The sequence below is a fragment of the Montipora capricornis genome, chromosome 13 (genome assembly GCF_036669925.1).
Source record: "Montipora capricornis isolate CH-2021 chromosome 13, ASM3666992v2, whole genome shotgun sequence".
Taxonomy (NCBI): domain Eukaryota; kingdom Metazoa; phylum Cnidaria; class Anthozoa; order Scleractinia; family Acroporidae; genus Montipora; species Montipora capricornis.
This window is the reverse complement of record NC_090895.1, coordinates 17,555,738-17,560,737: the sequence shown is the minus strand read 5'-3', so window position 1 is coordinate 17,560,737 and position 5,000 is coordinate 17,555,738. Positions and strand designations below refer to the sequence as shown.

At 41.6% G+C, this 5,000-nt stretch overlaps 1 protein-coding gene and 1 pseudogene across 1 annotated transcript in view; both read right to left on the bottom strand.

Annotated features, from left to right (window-relative positions):
- Window positions 1–4,270, bottom strand: part of LOC138029124 (uncharacterized) — a 4,871-nt pseudogene extending 601 nt beyond the window's left edge.
- The window catches only part of LOC138029123 (A disintegrin and metalloproteinase with thrombospondin motifs 6-like), a 65,116-nt gene that overhangs the window by 43,448 nt on the left and 16,668 nt on the right, over window positions 1–5,000 (bottom strand). The gene's annotated exons all lie outside the window — the stretch shown is intronic.

Here is a 5,000-nt window from a genome sequence, read left to right as displayed (position 1 = left end):
CGAAACCACCCAAAACGACCCAAAACCATCCACAATATACCTTAATACGACCGGTTTGTGTGATATTTGAGTACATGGCCGTCTGTGTGGTGTTGCGTGACTGTCACGTTGGTTTTCGGTGGTTTTGGCTGGTTTTGGCTAGTTCCATGTTTTAGTAAAAACGTTATTTAAGTAAGGACAACGGCAATGGCAACGAAAATGTCACTCCAAAACATAACCTTGCGCCATCGCAGGTATTTTGCAATATCCCCTCTCGTTGAGGTTGTACAACACGGGCGAACTATAATATAACTGGATGGATACGAACGGGTTTAAAGTAAAAAAGAAAATGAATTGTTTATTGTGATATGCTCAGGTTGCCGTCAAAACCTAAAATATGATTATTTCACGTTGTTGTTTTGCGGAGTGCGAATGTTTGTTGGAACCCCGCAGCAACCGTGAAGCAGTAAGACCACGAGAAGCATGATCCGCAGTGTTGCTCTCTGTGCCAACATACATCCATGAACTTGGGTTTGTGGGGTCCCTGATCTGCTGCACACGATTGGCTACATACACGTGAAATCTCCTTGCTTCATTGTTGACATAGCGAAGGACGATTTTACTATCTGTCCAAAAATATTCTTTGATATCTGTGTAGGGAAGTTCTTGACGGAGAAATTCACTCATCTTGGCTGAAATGGTGGCTGCGGCCAACTCTAGCCTTGGAACAGTAAGCTGCTTTAGCGGGGCAACTCTAGCTTTGCCAATGACAAATGAACAGTAAGTTTGATCTTTCTCATTAACAAGACGGAGGAATGAACACTGTCCATAACCCTCAAGACTCGCATCAGAAAAATGATGCAACTCGTACTCCTGAATCCCTCCAAAGTTCTCTGGCTTAAAGCATCTTTGAATTTCCAACTGTTCTAAGCTCACGACATCATCATCAATCAAAAACCACTCTGATTTGGTCCTTCTTTCTTGGATGATAAACACCGGTGTGGGGGACATAGTTAATCCTTCCATCTTGAACCTTCAGACGGTCTGATGGTACTTTCTCTGCACACAGGTCAATTACATCCTTCATGAACACTTGGTAATCTTCACGAAAATTGGGATTTTTCTTGAACCTCGCTAGCAACTGGTGGCATCTCTTGACAGCAAGCTGACGATTGTATGGCACAGACAGTCTGTCCATCTTCAAGGGTAGAGGCATTTCATAGTGACCATCTGCCCTCTTTACAATACTATACTCCAAAATTGAGAGAAACCTTTTGTCTTCCACTGAATAAGATTTGCTCCTTGTAGAACCTTCCACAAAGTCTGACTCCAGAACCTTGATAATCCTTTGCGGGTTGATAATCTCCTTTACCTTGGTTGAAAAGGCAAAGTGTTCATGGGCTTCGTTGATAACTATTTTGTTACAGACTGCTTCACTCTTGTCACTTTCATTGGTAGACTTACAAACCTTGCCGACTATTCCCCATCCCATGAGAGATCTTTGACCATATGGATCATCATCTTCTCCAACGACAACTTCTCGGGGCCTCACAATACTTGGGCAATTGTTTCCAATAAGCAGAGAGATTTCAACATCAGGTTCATACGGCATTAGCTTATCGGCAATAGGGCGTAGATGTTCCCACTCCTGGGCAACACTGACTTTTGGAATCTGCGACCTACTTGCTGGAATGAAGTCTCGTGTGAACAACATAGGCAACTTCACAGTATGTTTCCGGTTAAAGTCCAACATTTCAAGTCCACATATTCGGCTAATTGGTGTATGTACATTTCGCTCCTGGACTGTTGTGTCAGCAACAAGTCTGTAGGTGATCCTTGCAAGTCCAGCTGCTCACATAAGCTCTGCGACACAAAACTCACATTGGACTGGTCATCTAGTACTGCATACTGTAAAACTTCTTGACTGGGTTTACTTATGTGACGAACCCACACTGGCAAAATCATGGCATGATCTGAACCTTTCTCCTCATCTGGGATTGTACAAACATTTGTACAGTTTGAAACAACCTCAGCATTACCTCTCGGTTGGTGTAGACACGTTGGATGGATCGCAGAACAAACACGACATACAAGTTTGTTCTTACAAGATGCTGCTTGGTGTTGTCTACTAGAAGCACAACCAAAACACAGAAACTTGTCAAAGAAAAAGTCCTTCCTGTCTCTGAGGGGCATTTCAGCAAACTTCTTACATTTGTCTAAATGATGATGTTCCTTGCAGAACAGACAGGCTTGTAAATTTTCTTTCTTTCTCTGATTCTGGACGTTTACGATCATGTCTTGATCAGTTCCTTGAGTTTCAAAGGAATTTACTTCTTTACCCTTGGTAGACCTTTTTGTGTTGTCAACGGGTTTCACAGTGTCCCTTATTTTAGTCAGATCTTCAAGCTCAGGTATGTTTGCTTTCTCATCACAATTCTTTACAAAAGCAGCAAACTCAGTGAAAGGTGGATAAGCTCCATCTCCCTTCTTTGCTCTACACTTTTTCACAATTCCACGCCATTTACTTTGGAGCTGGACTGGCAGCTTTGAAAGAATCTTAACATTTTCTCTGGCAAAGTTTAACACTTCAAGACTAGGAGTAGTTTCTTTGGCAGCTTTTATCTTTTCAAGGAAGTCAGAAAGAACCCTTAGAGTCTCTGCATCCTTGATACCAACTTTAGGCCAATTTTCTAATTTGTTCAGGAAAGCTGAGCCTACAACATTGCAGTTATCATATCTTTCTTTCAGCAATTTCCTAGCAGACTGATAAGCCTCGTCAGTTCGAATTAATAGGTACTGTTCAACAACTTGTTTGGGTTTTCCTGAGAGGTATTGATTGAGAAAGTTCAATTTTGCTTGAGCATCCATGGGTTTAGAATCCATAAGGGTATTAAAGGAACTATTCCACGAAGGATACTGAAGGGGGTCTCCATTAAAGACTGGAATTGAAATCTTAGGCGGCTGACCAGAGGTAGCTAATTGTCTGTTCACTTGGTTCTGTTCTACAGTGGCAGCTACTAACTTGCTACTCGTTTCCACTAGTTAATCCATGCATTTCTCTAAGATACTACTGGCTGGTGTGAAGGTAGCTGCTTGGGGGCTTGGTGTTGTCTGAGCACCATCTACTTGAGACACTGTGTACATTGTATCCTGATGAACAGGATATCAACTGGGGCAACTAAGTTCAGGTTTTGTTCAAGGTCAACCATTTCTTCCCTTTCTTCCGTTAGGCAGGCATTAAGCATAGCTTGATTTTGAGCAAGTTCACCTTTCAATCTCAGTTCCTCCAACTTTTGTTCTTGTTCTATTTCCATTAACTCAACCCTCCTTTGTTCGACTTTCAACTTTCGCTCTTCTTCTGCAAAAGCTAACTTGGCCTTTAAGGCAGCTTCTTCTTTTCGCAGTTGAAACTTTGCAGTCTTGACACTGCTGGTGGAACTACGCTTAGAATTAAGGCTGTCTTTATCTTTTGATGAGACACGACTTGAGCTCTTGGAGCTCCATGCAACAGATCTAGACTCGATTTTCTGCTGTTCAATGACTTCTAGATGTTTAATTTCTGCTTTGATGTCTGCTTCAAAGCTTGACCACTCTCGTTCAGTTTCTTGTATGACTCCTTCAATCTCGTCCAAACTCCTTAATTCCACCAACAATATCTTTAAATTCGGCGTAGATAACTTGCACCTCTCTTAACTCTTTCTTAAATTTAGAAAGTTTAACTGACTGACCTCTTTGTAGTAGCGTAGCTCTCATTCGCTTCACCAACTCACTTCTCTTTGCCTTCAAATTACCTTTCTTCACATCCATTACGTAATGGTAACCTTCGTTGTCATGAGACGCCTCCTTGAGCCTTCTTCATGTGCACCATCGACAACTTCCTCGTTATTACTTGCTGGTGGTACGTACGGATCTCCTTCGAAACTCGTATCATCCTTGCCGGACATTTCGGCGGTGTTAACGATTGTTATTGTGGCTGCTTCTAAGTAACTTTACCAGAAGAGTTTCAAACCCAACAACGACGTTTATTCCAGGTAGCAAGTACTGCTCGGCACAATTTGCTTCCTTAAAAACACTGACTTACACGGATGCATGGTTTACCCGAGATAACAATCTGAATAACAAAGATGAAGAAATAAACTTAAATACTGTCACATCGCCAAGAAAAAGACTTACAAAAATTCGCAAAAGGTACAAAAAACTGTTTCTTACCGTTTAGGTCTTCGATAACACATGATACGATCCGATGGAAAACGATTTTGTTTATATCTTCAGCACCACACGATGCAAAAACAAAACATGGCGGAAAGCACGACTACTGAGCGGTTACCTAGCACTTGAAGAATGTCCGCTGACACACAATCTGGCTGAACTGCAGCCACAGCGAAAACTGAAGAAATGCACGGAAATTCGTGCTGCACGTGCAGCACAAGTATTTTTCCTTTTGTAACCAATGATTTCTTGCTTGGTGGCGTTGTCATTAGCGTAGCTGTCGTCTTTTCTTAAACTCCCTGGTGAGTAATTGAGCAAGGGACCAGCTAAAAGACAGGCCCACGGCAAAAAAAATTTTTAACAAGGGAGAACTCTATCGTTTATTTGAATCAAGTTATTGGCGAAAAAAACGCACTGCAAATATAGAACCAAAATATCCTTAGTCAACTCTTACAATTATCTGCATCAAGAGAGTATAAGGCAAGGAAGCGCATCCCTGTGTCCCATGATAATTCTTTGAAATCTATTTTTAGATCGCGCCCGTGCTGTGAAGATTGTTTTTATCTGTTGTTATTGAAATCAAATAGAATCACTGTTACCACGACCTCGCGGTCAATGGGCTCTTTGCATGATACTAGGGAGCTTTAGCAACGACAACGGTGACGTGAACGAGAACGTCCCAAATTTGCATATTTAGTGGCCGTGCGTCAGCAAAACAACAACTTGAAATGAACAAATTTGAAGTTTTATGAAGGACGTCAGCAGTTGAAGATAATTTTTTATTTTCTCCCCTAAATTAAGTTCTGCCCATA